Source organism: Limulus polyphemus, unplaced genomic scaffold (genome assembly GCF_000517525.1).
Source record: "Limulus polyphemus unplaced genomic scaffold, Limulus_polyphemus-2.1.2 Scaffold4013, whole genome shotgun sequence".
Classification (NCBI taxonomy): Eukaryota; Metazoa; Arthropoda; class Merostomata; order Xiphosura; family Limulidae; genus Limulus; species Limulus polyphemus.
This window is the reverse complement of record NW_013669623.1, coordinates 3,849-20,700: the sequence shown is the minus strand read 5'-3', so window position 1 is coordinate 20,700 and position 16,852 is coordinate 3,849. Positions and strand designations below refer to the sequence as shown.

At 29.7% G+C, this 16,852-nt stretch overlaps 1 long non-coding RNA gene across 1 annotated transcript; it reads right to left on the bottom strand.

Moving 5' to 3' along the window:
• Positions 1-12,547: 12,547 nt before the first annotated feature.
• LOC111088561 lies at positions 12,548-14,346 on the bottom strand. Its single transcript, XR_002613037.1, has 2 exons — positions 13,247-14,346; positions 12,548-13,102 (listed from the first exon to the last, which is right to left on the bottom strand). It is a non-coding gene; the product is annotated as an uncharacterized LOC111088561 (long non-coding RNA).
• Positions 14,347-16,852: the final 2,506 nt, after the last annotated feature.

Genomic DNA, 16,852 nt, shown 5'->3' with positions numbered 1-16,852 from the left:
AATCACAACTTTATTCACTGAAGTTAGAATTTAAGTCACTTCATCATAAACACAAGATATACTTAAAATTTAGATATAAAGGTGTGTTTTAAACTGTATTATGGAGTTGCAATGCAAGATGCAGTGAATCTGAGAAACAATTAAAATAAATAAAACTAAAATTATCTTTGGTTCCATTATCCATCCAATGTTCATTATTTCAATACACTGAATTAGCCTACAAGTATAAGATGTACACAGAAATGTAAATATATAAATTCATGATTTATTTAACATTAGTCACTTACACATTTCCAATTTCCAAATTAAGGATTAATGATTTAAATGAAATATATGCACATATCAAAAATCATCTACAATTATATGCATGACACACAAGTTTCCACTTTCGTTTGAACCTCTCCCCACAGTGTCGGCACACATATTTTGTCTCTGCCTGATGCATGTAGGTATGGTGTGCCCGTAAAGTTGCTGTGGAATGAAATCTTTTGGGACACTCAGGACACTGGTAATGTATTCCTTTGAAAGTATGAACTGCCATTGCTTTCCAGTTAAAACGAAATGATCCTGAAAAGTATGGAGAAAGGACATAACAAAGTATATTAATAACATTAATCAAACAAAAGCTAGTTACCACAACTAATTTTAAGAGGATAAAGAATATTTTAAGTTGTATTTATACCCAACAAGTGAATCTAAAATCTGTTAATTTTAATATTGAAATACCAGATAGCTAATTTTTATCATGCATAATTTGTATTCATAGCAGTTCATATTACAGCATTTGTAATTTGCAACACATTTTTAATATCCTGACGAACTAGAACACTATAAATTGAAATACCAGATAGCTAATTTTTATCATGCATAATTTGTATTCATAGCAGTTCATATTACAGCATTTGTAATTTGCAACACATTTTTAATATCCTGACGAACTAGAATACTACAAGATGATCACTTTAACAGAACAGTTCAGTATCATTATGTACATTGTGGCATGATTACATTTTCAAGAACAGCTTCCTGTTTTTCATATATACCTGTTGTGATGGCCTGCACATTGTATAACAAAGAAAATACTACAGTATGGAAAAAAAATTATTCAAGAATAGCTTCCTGTTTTTCATATATACCTGTTGTGATAGCCTACACATTGTATAATAAAGAAAATACTACAGTATGGAAAAAAAATTATTCAAGAATAGCTTCCTGTTTTCCATATATACCTGTTGTGATGGCCTACACATTGTATAATAAAGAAAATACCACAGTATGGAAAAAAAAATTATTCAAAAATTACTTTATGTTTTCATTAAGTATTGAAAGTATCACTTTCTTCTAAAGCATGACCAAAATTATGAAATATTTCAAACAATAATTAGAAGGATCTGGTGAGAATTAAAAGTCTTACTATTATGTCAGCTTCCAAACATGTTTTTATTACAAAGAAAATTGTACTTTGAAAGAATGTTTCCCATTTTACCAATATCAAAGTAAATATTGTGCAAAATTTCTAAATTAAGAACATATGTAAACTATCTTAAAACTAAAAAAGAAAGTAAACTGTACAAACTAAGTATGGTTCCAGATTATCATATACAAAAAATAAAGTGATAACTCTCACAGTACTAGGTATTGCTTCAAAATAGTACACACACCAATAGCAAAGCAATGCAACTTCACAATCTTTTTTTTTCTCTTGTATTAAAGAAAGAAAAAATTACTTTCCAACAATGCAGAATACAACAAGTGCATTTATTGACTCAGTTTGAGTAATTAAATAAACATATGAAAATCTCTTCAGCTGTTAAAATGATATTACACAATTCTTGTCCGATATAGTTTGTCTTCAATAAAGACTAGATATTAATTAAAGAAACTAATCTTATCCAAACGATATCAAACAATGTTTTATTCTCTTTCCAACTTCATCAGTTTTCTTGTTAATGTGCAAAACCACCAATTATTTTAAAGGTCAGTTGGCTAGCTCCATCTCACCTTAGCATGCATGAACTAAAAATGATAATCATAAAAGGCTGTCAAAAATACAAAACAAATCTCAAGACATTAAAAATAAAAATTAAAGAAAATAAAAGGATTTTACAATTGTATTGACATAATGAGCTTCTGAATAATTTGTAAGGCTGATAAACATATATAGTAACCTGTAATAAATAAGTACCATGTCTTCATGTAAGAAATTCATTCAGCTGACATACACACTAAATGTCTGGGTATCTTAAATAATTTACCTAGAAACATTAACAACTACACAGGAAAAGCACTAAAAGATTTTATAAATATCAACAAGATTTTCAAATATGTCTTCCAAGTTTAAATATTTTTAATTACTAAATAGTGCAGCAAATGCAAAAACCTGAAATCCATTAGACATTAAGATTCAATCTCTTCTTCACTCAGACAAATGAAATGAGCTCATAATAGTAAAATTACATACTAAATAAAACACACACACAAATACTCAGAGCTCTGATACATAGGTAGGATTATTAGGAAAGATTCATGTACTGCATGTTTCCCTTATTAATCTTGCTCAAACATTAACTTATTAATCAACATGAGATTTCTTCTAGTAGATAAAAACTAGAATAAGCTTTGTAATCAACCCACTGGAAGAGTTAAGAACAGCTGAAATACATGGCCATGATTTTATTTACCAGAAACATAGACTACTGTCTATATGTGGACCAAAGTTAAGGGCCATTAAATTAAGTTCTTAGGGTTATAACACCTCACCATAGTTTTGACACTTGTGGATCTTTTCCTTGATACATATGATATAGAAACAATATATTTAGATAGATTATGATAATACACAGAGCCAAAGTTGACCAGAACTTGTATAAATTCCCACAGATGACCATTTGTTCCTTTAACATTAAAATTTAAGTTGCAATAAGTAGCAACTTGGAAGTAAAGTACATAAAGTTTACCATAATAAGACTCTAGGCAGTGTGTTATTAATTACATAAACTTTCTGGGCAAATGAAATGAGTAATAATAATTTAAGGATGTCAAATTAAAAGTATGATAAATTAATCACATGTGATGCAATTATACTTTTATTCAGAATCATAAAATTCTAATTTCAAACTACTGTTTTTTTCTTTTAATATTTTAAGTATGGTAATGCTTAACAGTAGGAATCGACAAGGATTCCAAATAATTCATGTGCAGAAAAACCACCGTATCAAATTCCTAAGCAAAAAAACCAACCACTCAAAATATTGGTTATGATATATTATGCGCATATACACTAATAATATGCTAAAAAGGTCACTAACATTTCCAGTATAACAATTCAAAAACAGCAACTTTTTTGTCTACTGCCTACCTACCTGATCACGTCAGCGAGGCTAGCACCTAGATGGCTTGAACTATTGCTACAAAGTTTTTCCAGTTGACTTGACTGGTCTGTGGGTATCCATTTTTGATATCATGATAAAAATCCATACATATATGTATATATAAAGAATAAATATATCGTGCATATACTTAAATATCTTTTCAACCTATTGGATAGCACTATATATCTAAGGATAGACAGAATGATAGTTTATAAAGGTAAAGTATATACTTCATATAGATATAATATAAAAATATACAAACAAGCACAAAATTGTTTCATTACTTTTCTGTAGCATTTTAAATTTAATATTTGTTAATACTCTTGTCATATACTGTTTTATAAAGGTTTGCATATTTCAGTGACAATTATCACATTGTAATTAAAATCAACAAGTAATATTTTTTTTCTTTTAAAAAAGGATGATGTAAGGATGGCAATGCCAAAAAAGTACAGAAACAAGATAGGGATTATTACACAAAACCATACAAAAATCAAATCTTTAAAAAAAAAACGTTTTTTTTAAAAACAACTAAATGTTGAATTCCTTTCATTTGCATGAATTCAGGTTTGAATAAAAGCATTTAAACATAATAACACTATGAGGTCTTACAATGGCTAATTCCCATAAGCTTGTAACATTGACTTAGTGGCTACTTATTTAGGGATTTTTTTATGGTTTTGTATAATCATCCCTACCTTATTTCTGCACTTTTTGGTATTGCCATCTTTACATCATCCTTTTTTTAAATAATTGTTTTTCCTCTATTTTTAAACAATCAATATTAATGAATTGCAGTTGCTACAAAGGCAGCAATTTTAGCCTGGCGTGACGAGTTGTCTTGATGGACATCATGTGTTGAAGTTAGTGAAACACTAAACAGCTTCTGCACTCTTCAAGTTAAGATGCAACATTTTTATGTGTAAATCATTTCAACAACTTCAAACATTAGTGAGCTAGCCCTTCTGATACCAGAATCAGTATCATCAACAGAACATTTGGCTGTTACACTACTCGCCAGTTCTCTACGTTAGTGGTGTTTTTGACTAAACTGAAGGTCTTAATAGCTTTTGAAGACCTCAAAAACCTAAATGATGTGTTTATAAAAGTCTCTTAAATTGTTATAAGAGAGATGTGAGACTATGATGAGCAATACATAATATGTGTCAGCCTTGTTTTTCATACCTACATACTTAGCACTACTTTGTTTAGTGATACCAATTACAGGAGAAAAATCTGAAATACTTTATTTACATATGTATATGCATGCTTTGGAGTTATTAAAATTAAGGGCTTTATAAAGGCTTTAATCCCATATAAATTTATAATGCATGTTTATTCATCCAGACTCTTAACACAGTTTTGGAGCTAACAGGACCAAACTTGGCAAGTATACTTGGAGTGGCCTTATCTATATGGCATAGCTTCCTCCTTCCCCCCATGAAGAGGGTACCAAGAAAAACTGAAACACTCTGCTGTAGCTATACAAATAGCTAGAAACAATGACCTTCACAAATCATAAGTTGGACTTTCGGCCCAAAAGCAGAAAGACATTTTATGCTGGCAAGTTATAATAATGCATAACTGAGCTTGTCTCTGAAAGTCAAGACAATAGCATTTTATACACACAATACAATAAATATATAAAACATGTTACTGATATAAAATTAAAACCTATGTTTTAACTAAACATTTATGTACTGACACCTTCTGCCCTTACATCATTCAAAATTATATGGACTTTCAATGTCACAATCTATTTTCAGCTTAGAACAACAACTAGAATATATTTAACAGCAGTACATCGAAAAGCTTGCCATAATAAGTTTCATTGCACTTCAGTTTTGGTTGGTAATTAGCTGCAATTTAATGAAAGATTATAAAGTCTAGTAAAGAGCCATGACATACTGTTGTAATAGAATTAATATTTCCAAATTTATTGTAATATTAAAAACATATTTTTATACTGCATTTTAGTTGAATGATAACTCTCATACAGCCATCATATTAAATAATGTGAATAAAGATTTTTAAACCAATGCATATACATTTAGAGGCTAAAATTATAATAACAATTTTTAAACATTCTCATAAGATCATGTTTAGGTTTCATTTGTACTTTTATCTATGGATCCTTAACTATACATTAACTGTAAATTATTACATTCAAAGATATTTCAAACCAGTTACCACATCTACATGTGAGAGAAAATCAGGTTTTGCAAAAGCATAAAAAAAAACGAATGTAATTAGATCCAAGTTTTCAAAATTAAAATAACTAGATAAAAATATACTGATAACTTGCAACGATTTTTCATTCTGTGCAAATTTTAAAATAAAATTGTTCATGAATAATCAAATATTTTCTATTGATGTGACAAATAGGGTGTTTACAAAAACATTTTTCATACTTTAAAGGACCAACTAATTGTATATATGTGTACTAAAACTTAAACACAGAGTATCCAAGAGTAATGCTTACAAAACTGTTCATGCCATTTAAATTCTTGTGGTTGTTCAAACCATCTGTATAATTTTTAAAACAATTTTTTTTATCACGTGCTTACATAAAAGATGCATTTGCAAATAATGTGCTAAATTTTTCATTCAAATATTACAAAACTTGTACAAACTGCCATGGGCAACCACTCAACAACCCCCCAGCCTTAAAGTACAGATTGATCATACGAAAAAAAAAATCACATGCTTCTAACACATATTATATGTGTAATTTTTAAAGAAAATGATCAGTAGAGAATAACAATTCTTGACCAACTATTCATACTGATTATAGAAAGAAAAGAAAACAAAAAGAACACTCAATTTGCAAGTTCAAGAAAGAACTGGTTGAAATCACTAGCTGTTTATACTAAACAGACATGTGAACTTGCAGAATATTAATCATGTTGCACACAGTATTCTGGAATAATCCAGACTGAAACTTATGGATGGAAAATTTTAACCACATTTCCATTAAATCTTCAAATATTAAAAAAAAAGTCCTGTAAATAATTTTAGTTAGTGTATTTTTTCATATTTATCTCTGTTCAGACCAAAAACTTCTACTCATTAGGCAATATACTAATAATTTTCACACAAAACATTACACAGTATAACAAAATTAATAAGCACCTCACCTTTGTATTCAACACATTAAATTCTCATCTTTCTCAATTTAATATTATTATTTTGAAAACTCTGTGATTCATCAGCATTTAGGGAATATTTCCCAACCTAATACATTACATGGACATTTCTTGTGCAAAGCCCTATATATTTTGAGTTAAAAAATATATATATACATTTATTTTTATATGCTGAGCATCTAACAAAAATACATATTATTTAAGGAAACACAAATAGTTTAAACATATTTATCAGTTACACTATTCTGAATAAAATTACAATCAAAAATTAAAAGAAAAAAACTTTATTGACATAAAACTCTGTGTGGAAGGTTATAATCACTGAAGAAAGACCAGTTCAAATTTTTTTTTACTACAAATAATATACTAAAGAATATGAATTTCTGATGTACTAAAGGATAAAAAAAAAGCAATTTAAAAATGTAACTGTTATATACATCATTTTGATAAGCACAGATAATAAATCAATAAATTTTCAAGTTGTTTAGAAAAAAAAATATACAGAATCAAACCTTTTTGTTGGCTTATATGGGTTGAAAACCATTGAGCTCACCAGTACAAGTTTAAAGCATTTTATTTAATTTTTTTCCTACACTTACAACTATATTTTCAAGTATGTGAAATTTTAACCAGCAGATTTCATACAAGCTTAGAGTATCTGGGAGGATCAGCAAAAATATACAAGCAAATTTTCATCAATTAATAATAATTAAAATAATAATTGTGAGTTTGGTCCCAATACACCCAAAAATTAGGTCAATTTGTTCAACTAACATTTTCAAAACACAAAAACAAATCTGTCATGTAGTATACATACTAAATCGGGCAGGGTCAGTATACCTGCAAATACACAGTAAATTGCACAATACTAAATAGATAGACCATGCCTAATTTTTCTATTTTGTTTGTTTTAGCACAAAAGTACACATCGTGTTATCTGCACTGCATCTGAATAAATCCAGAAGTTTAGCCTTACAAGTCTTGAAGATATATATGTATCAGCCAAAAATACATAAAGTTGCACATTATGATCAAAACTAACAGTTGATAGGTTTTTACTTAAAATGAAGATATTTAACTTGTGTACTTGAGAATGATGTCACCAGTGATCAAAATGTTGTACCTATTCTAAAAAACAATCTTCCTTACTGCAAAAGCCGTTACCTGTAATATAATAATACTTATACTGTGTAAGTAAACTCAAAATAAATCTATTAAAAAACTACAAACACTTCTTGTGATGTCTCTAAAGCATCAAGGCACTGTGGGATTTCTCACAATTATTTGAAATTGGGTTTTTCTATGACAAAAAATAAAAAAAAGAATTTGGACAATTTCAAATAATTACTCTTTAGGTGCATGTTCATAAGGTTTATATGTATGTCCTGGGTCTCACTATGAAACATTATAAAACTGGCAAACATTGTTTCCAACATGAACTAAGTTGTTCACTAGAACATGAAGAAATATTTTTAGTTTTTTGAGATTACAAGGATTCTTCTCCACAACATAATGTTTCCTAGCTTTTATTTATACCCACCTGTAAACACTTAGAAAAGTCTTTTTAACAATATATATGTGAGATTGGAAGTAACAAACAGTACGTAAAACTTCTCTTTTGTCACTAAGCTTAGGATTCTCTCAAGCACATAAAAATCATCAAGCAAGCAAATTATGAATAAATTAATGATTTAGTAATATAAAATATTATCTTGACACACAATGAAAGTTATACTATTCACTATAATATGAAATTGAAAACACAACTACTACTTTTGGGAAGTGTTGAATGATGAATTATTAGTTAGTTGAGCATTTTTGAATTTCAGGTAAGGTATGAAATACATAAATAATTATGGATGTCTCACTTTTTTGAGTTCAAATAACTTTATTACAAAACAACTAATTAATTAAAAAGTTTACAGCAGAAGGAAGCTATACAATAAATACATTTGTATCATATCTGTCCTCGACACTGATGATTCTTAAAATTACAGTTCCACTTGAAACCTTTTCCACACAAATGACACCAAAACCTTTTTGGAGTTCTATGTTCATCTAAGTGATGACATCTAAGTGAATTGGTGCTACGGAATGTTCTTCTACATATGGGACACATGTACTGGCATCCACTTCCTGTGGTTATTGCCATGGCCTTCCACCGGTATCGGTATGATCCTGGAGAGAAGAGATTATTGATTTTAACATATTAGTGTTTACAGAATGAAAACAAGCACCAAGTGAGCAAAATCTGTGCCATTAAAAAAATTAACCATATTAAAACAACTATAAAAAGTAAAGAACTGTTTTTAAAATATTATGTCCACAGAGCTGGTGAAATGTTGTGTGTGTAACATTTGGACTGATAGAGGATCTTGTAGCCAAAATGTTCCTTTATTTATTACATACAAAAATAAATAGTTTTCATGTTTGAGACTAGCATGCTTTCATTATTTCATTCATGTGACGCTTCAATCAGTAATCACTGTTTACATTTACATGTAATATTCTTGTTGTTCCTGGTAAAAAAACATTGCAAAGAAATCCAAATTTAAAAGTTTCATAAAAATAATCTGAGAACCAGTAACTATTTTAACCTTCTTAAAAATACTTTATTAAACCAATAATTTTACAACTTACTTTTAGCAGAGGTAAGGTACAACCACAACAGTATTATCCTAGATGAATGTTTATTTCTTCCAGCTGTTAAATAATAATTTTAATGAATGCGTTTTTGCAAAAATAAAGCAGTATTTACACTAATCTATTATTACCTAATCCATCTTTCTCAATTTACAACCAAACGAATGTCGCTTCATATCACCATTCCTAAGAAACCCTCTACCACAATAGTTACAATGGTAAAGGTTTTGTTTCCTGTGTTGATAGTAATGATGAATCCTTAAGCTCTCTGAAGATGCATAACATTTTCTACATGATGGACAGAGGTATCTATAGCCCTGTGGTGTCTCAACCAACATTTTTTCCCACTCCATTTTTTCTGAACCTATAATAAAAAACAAAATTTATATAAAAAAGTTTGGGTACTAACTGAGGCTTTCTTATAAGATACTTAAACACAAATTCATTATTTATACAAGTAATAAAAACCAAGTTATTTAACAAGGAGATGAACATTTAAAACTATACTTGAACATGATTTATCCAGTCTTTCTACACTGTTAATTTTCTATTATGCTTGTAATACAAATATTCAAAATACATTATAACATCAGGCTGTAATATTACACTTTGGACAATCCAAATATTTGTAAATATTCGACTAACAACTTACTGTAAGGTCCACAAATACCTTCTACAATAAACTATGACACTATAATGGTTCCCCCTCCATTTGAGAAATTGTAAAATTAAAAACAAGTTTTGTTATAATATGACTAATGTAAGAAGTTGAATGTTTTGTAAAAGATCACTTGTTAGGTCACTCCATTCAGTCTTTATCTTATGAAATATATGGAATTGTTAGAATGGATGAACAGGAGGGATGAACTAAGATGATATGAAAAGTTTATCATATAATGACAGGTTAAGAACACTGAAATTGTTTTATTTTGAATAAAAAGAAGAGTTAAATGGGAACTGATCAATGTGGTTCATGCTGTTAAGAGAATTGGCAGTATCAATGCATATCTTTTTTCATACTTAATGGTGAGAATGACAGGACTAGAGGACATGGATATAAATTATGGCAGGGTTGGAGTCATCTTCAGCTGAAACAATTATATTTTTCTAACAGGGTCTTTGGATATGGTAGATGCAGTAGACTTTATGGAATTTAAAGGATGGTGGTCGGTCTTTGGATATGGTGGATGCAGTAGGCTTAAGGGAATTTAAAGGATGGTGGTCGGTCTTTGGATATGGTGGATGCAGTAGACTTTAGAGAATTTAAAGGAAAGCTAATTTTGAGTGCTTTATTTCTATTTTAAAGTTTAATTTAATGGATGGAATAGCCTAGATGGACCAACTGGTCCCTTGTCCTTAAATTTTATTTCATGTTTCTTAGTCTTTAGGTAGCAGCTGCAGTTCAAAGCATACAGGTTTGGTCACATAAATTAAACTGGTTTAATAAATACTGTGCTACTTATGTTGTCTCATGATGTAGCTTTAACAGATCAGATACTATAAAAAAATAATTTCTTAAATCTACTGGACTGATTTAATTCAACAACCTTGAAGTTATGTTCAGATGAACTGTGGTGAATGTATTACCACTAGCTGTTAATTTTAATTCATTATCTTTTTTTTAAATTGTCTTGCAAATTTACCTTGAACAAAAAGGTACCTGTTACCTGAAGATATGTTATATATTAATGCTTCAAAAAGGGTTTTAAACATAATAATATTTTTAAAACACTTTTAGCTAGTTAAGATACATATACATTTAACATAAACAATGAATTTCTGTACAAATTTAAGTCTTTTGGTACTAAAGAACAAATAAATCATATCATATGTTTGTGCTTGTGTGTACTCAGATATATATATATATTGAAACCTATCTCAAATGTAACCTATAGTGACACCATTTCTCACTCCAAAACAACTGTTTATTATCACAGAAGTATTCATAAATTTATCATTTGACACCCAATTACCTATTTGAAATTGCTCATATACTGTACATAATGTAACAAGAAACCTATCTGACTAGTGATGTTGCTACTTCAAATTACTTCATAATGTACTTGTGAAACATAATTGTTTATTGTAATTTTTAACCTAAAAAAATTATTACTTCAAGACTATAGATCTTAATTTCAATTAAAGTAATATTAACAGACCAGAGTAAGGAAATTAAGCTACATTAAGCAAACTATCTAATTTAGTTTTCAATTTATAATAATACTTATGACCTATCATTAAGGCCATATTTAAAGTTTATTAGGAGAGTGAAATTTTGTAACTTGCAGATGGTATATTATTTCTTCCTTCTCCAGTTAGTTGTGTTGTTTGAAATAAATAAATTTTGTAACTTGCAGATGGTATATTTTATTTCTTCCTTCTCCAGTTAGTTGTGTTGTACCAATCTGTAAATGATTAAGTTAACAAAAAATGCTTGTCTCTGTTGAAAATCCCACATATGAGCATTACTTTTTTGAATGTTCTTGATAAACTGTTACCTACTAACCTGGCAATAAAAAAAGGCTAACTAGTACTCTTTATATACTTCCACTTTTGGAACAATTTTTATTTTTTTTTACATGCTATAATCAATAAAATGAATTCTTTGCAATACAGAAGTTGATTACATCAAATTTAAAAATCACTAAAAGAACTAATGTAAAAATAAACATCTATATTTGTAATATTAATTTTTCAGTCATCAGATGAGATAATAAATACTAATGAAGTGGATCTGTCTACCATTAATTGAATTTGTTTCCTTCACTCTAGACAAAACAATAACTATTCCAATCTATCTACTTATCTCAGTATTAACACCACCACAGATGTCTCAACTACAAACACTGGAAATCAAACGGCACCTTCATGCAACTAAGATGCACTTTTAAACATCGAGTAATATGTACAGACAAATAAAACAATAACTATTCCAATCTATCTACTTATCTCAGTATTAACACCACCACAGATGTCTCAACTACAAACACTGGAAATCAAACGGCACCTTCATGCAACTAAGATGCACTTTTAAACATTGAGTAATATGTACAGACAAATAAAACAATACTTCTACTGTTGAGATAACAATTTAACAGGTCAGTTCATACAACCATACTAAAATTATATCCAACTACACAACTAACCAGCATACACAGTATCTACCACTGCCATAGGATCTGCACAACTTTGCATCCAAGGCTTTAACAGAAAATTTCACTAGTGAGTTATTCACAGAAAATAACTGATTGAGGAAAGTATTATATATAATTTGAAAAGCTAAAAATTTATATATTGATCAAACACTAACATTTTGTGCACACAAAACTACAGAGCAATAAAAGGTATTTACCAGTACCAGAAAAATGTTATTTAAATATTGTTAACTTTATCATCATATACACACAAGTAGTACTAAAAATCCTGAAGCACTGATTTAAGAATCTTAGAAGATACACATCAGTCAATGTAAAAATTAACTTTTAAAAAACTGAAGAAAGTAAACCCTTACAGCAGCTAATTCAAGACATAAGAGTTAAAATTAGTAAAGTCTTCTTTTACCCTTGACTACACAGCAACAAAAGCTAAATTTTAATGAAGAGATAACTGAAGTTTATATATCCATCATTTGGTGAACAATTCTTTTGTGCTTGGCCAGACTAATTTTCCAACTAAAAGGCCTAGAGCAGATTTCACAACGAAAACTCCAGGCAGCATTTTGGTGCACCATATACTTGTGTCTGTCAACCATCCATTTTCGTTTAAATGTCCTACGACAAACATCACAAGAAAATCTCAGAGCACCAATTATGCAGTCTTTCCTCTCTCTGAGATATTTCCTTTCTTCTAAAGATCTTCTCTCTTCCAAAGTAAAACTACCATACAAGTTTTGATCCATCAAATAATCTAAAATAAAAAAATACAATCTTGTTACATTAGAACCTATACTAACTGGGGATATAGGCATAAAAACAAGTCTACCTATGGAATAATAATGTTCAGTCTTAGTCAAAGAAATAAAGACTTCACAACACAACTTGGACAAGTATAATTTAAAAGCACTAGAACCTATACTAACATTAGAACCTATACTAACTGGGGATATAGGCATAAAAACAAGTCTACCTATGGAATAATAATGTTCAGTCTTAGTCAAAGAAATAAAGACTTCACAACACAACTTGGACAAGTATAATTTAAAAGCACTCAGTTAAGAAATATGTTTCTTCAACAACATAAATAAAACATTTATCCCACTGTACAAGTATTCACAAGAGTCACATTTGAATAGTTACTTAATGTTCTAACATAATAAACACAATTTATTTACATTCATGATAAGAATAATACACAAAAAATAGATTTTAAACAATCAAATTGTAAATTAAACTATATTATCAATACCATATTTTGTGAATAGAGGTTTTCAACAGTAATATTACTATAACAGCATATTAATATCAAATGTTTATAGAAAACACTGTTCATTCTTACTATCACTATTTGTTTGTATTTGAAGTGAAAGCTTTAATAAACATCAGCAAATATATAAAATACTAATGAAACATATATATGCAGATGTAGTTGTTTCCTTAAATTTTATGACAGACAAGAATATAAATTCTTGACTATAGGACAAGTATCAAAATCTCTTAAAAATCATCAAATTATCCATACATAAAAGTGAAACAGTACTCTTTCAGTCACAAATGTCTTTAATATTTCAGTTGAATACATCACATATAACTAGTAGCTTGTTTTAAAAATGTTGAAGTTTTTTTATTAGAAACTTATTTTATATCTGAAAATAATTCATAATCAAGAATGATATGGAATTGTCTTGATACGAGGCTGTAGCATTCAAAGTCTTGACAAGGACTTTAGTCAGTTGAACCTCGAAAGTGAGTGTAAAGATGCTTCCCAAGGTCTCCTCTGCGAGTAAATCCTTTACCACATGTTGAACATACGTGTTTTTTTGGAGCCTTATGCTGATAAAGATAATGATTTCGCAAAGTGTGTGTTGTAGCATATGTAGCATGACAAACTGGACACATGTAGCACTTTCCAGCATTTGTGATTACTGCAGTTTCCTCCCATCTCATCCTCTTACAGACTATTATGAAAAAATTATTACATTTTAATCTGCCTTTCATATGTGTATATATAGTTTTGCAAATATTTAACACTGCATATTAAAAATATGCAAATAAAAAAAATCACTAAATTCTAGTCAAATTTTAATTATGTCTTAACAATGATTTATAAAATGCATGCATTATTGTCTTCTTTTTTCTTAATTACGAGTAGTTTAGCAACTTCAGGACAGTATTAAATTTTCACACACATATATAAGCACCCAATACCAAAACTAGAATCAAATGTCATTCAGCTATATATAATATTCAAAACATCAACCTAAGTAATTTCAGTTCATAAGTTACAGCATTTTTTCTGCATCCATCCAAGAAAACATACATGTTCCCCTTAATTAAACTGTAAGTGTAGTCAAATAAGTATGTTCTATTATACTAATAAATTGACTCCCAAATTTCACTAAGTTTCATATAATTGAGGAATTATACCAAACACATACCCATATAATGAAGAGTGAATTAAGCTTAGGCAGTGTTTTCTTACTAAATAACAATAATAATACAAAACAATCATTTTCTAAACACGAAGCAATCAAAATACTAAATTTACATTAAGAAACAAAGTAATACAGCATGGAATATTACATATTAACAGTTTCATACTTATCACTCATCCAATCACTAGCTGAGAATACCTATGATTAAAATCAGTTTAGAAGGAAAGATGCTAGCTGTCAGACTACACTCTAAATATTGGCATCACAAATTTTAAAGTTGGATGTGTAAATAATGAAAATCTAAATACACAGCTCTAAAGAATCAACATAATTTCCTACATGTTAATAAAATATTTCCACAGAATGCTTAAAAAGTATTTTAAACATTTTTAAAAACTAAGTTTTGTGAACATATGGTATATGGCATTAACTTCCCTGAAGAAAACTTATATATCACATTAATGTTCAGGATGGATCTTAACATACACAATTATTGTAACAAGTAGTAGTGGAGCATGTACACTATACAACTACTAGTAGATTCTGGTCAGTAACATCTAAAACGATACGTTGATGGTGACTGAAGGTTACTAAAAATGTCCAACATTTTTGTTTGTCATTGTGTGTTGCCTGTAGAAAAGTATCTTTGTACCAAATCCCATATACATTTGTCAAAATATGGACCAAACCCCCTAAAATTATGTTTTTTTGTGAGCTCTGACCCCCTAAAATGACTCAAAAATGGGCAAATCCAACTTTTTTTTGTATGTCAATGTGTCAAATGCATGAAAATTTGTATTTGTACCAATTTTCATCTTGACTGCTGTAATTATGACTGCACAGGTGCCTAAATTTTACATTTTTGGGTTGTTTGACCTCTGACCCCACAAAAGTTTTAATCAAGGCCTAAACCACTAAAATGAAAAATGTCTGGGCACATTGGAACAAGGTATAGGGGGTCCTCATTATACGTCATTGCGATATACATTGTTTTGCACTTACGTTGCTGACTTTTTGAGGAGCAAAACATAAAATTTCCCTGCACATACATCATTCATAGTTTCCGACTCCGTTCAACTTACAAAACATAAAATTTCCCCGCACATACATCATTCATAGTTTCCGACTCCGTTCAGCTTACAAAACATAAAATTTCCCTGCACATACATCATTCATAGTTTCCAACTCCGTTCAGCTTACAAAACATAAAATTTCCCTGCACATACATCATTCATAGTTTCCGACTCCGTTCAGCTTACAAAACATAAAATTTCCCTGCACGTACATCATTCATAGTTTCCGACTCCGTTCAGCTTACAAAACATAAAATTTCCCTGCACATACATCATTCATAGTTTCCGACTCCGTTCAGCTTATCTCTCTCAACACAGGCTCGGTCAATTTTACAAACCACATGACCTCTTTGTATTTGTTTTAAAGTCTTTACAGATTTAATACTTCTGACTTTCAATATAGTGTATATTTTCATAAAATTTGGCAGTCTTTCAGTTAACATTATAAGTCTTTAACATACAAAAAATCATATTTTTTTACTGTTGATGACACACAACCCTACTTTTTTTATACTAATGGTAGTAATGCACAAAATTTTTATTTAACTAAATAATGCACCAAAGAACATAGACTAATAACACGCAAGTAGGAAAGCAGAGAACCCTGGACTCGTTATCCCCCCAAAAAAAACATCCAAGAAACCCAAAGCAGACCCTACTGGCACTCAAATAAAGGAAAATCCTGAGCCTATGTCTTGTATAGAGATAAAGATGGCAGATTACTGTGCCTTACAGCTGCATCTCCATTCTCATCCTCCACCTAATCCTCTCCCAACACCTTCTTCAATCAAGCAAATCAGGCACAATGCATCCTCCACCTAATCCTCTCCCAACACCTTCTTCAATCAAGCAAATCAGGCACAATGCATCCTCCACCTAATCCTCTCCCAACACCTTCTTCAATCAAGCAAATCAGGCACAATGCATCCTCCACCTAATCCTCTCCCAACACCTTCTTCAATCAAGCAAATCAGGCACAATGCATCCTCCACCTAATCTTCTCCCAACACCTTCTTCAATCAAGCAAAT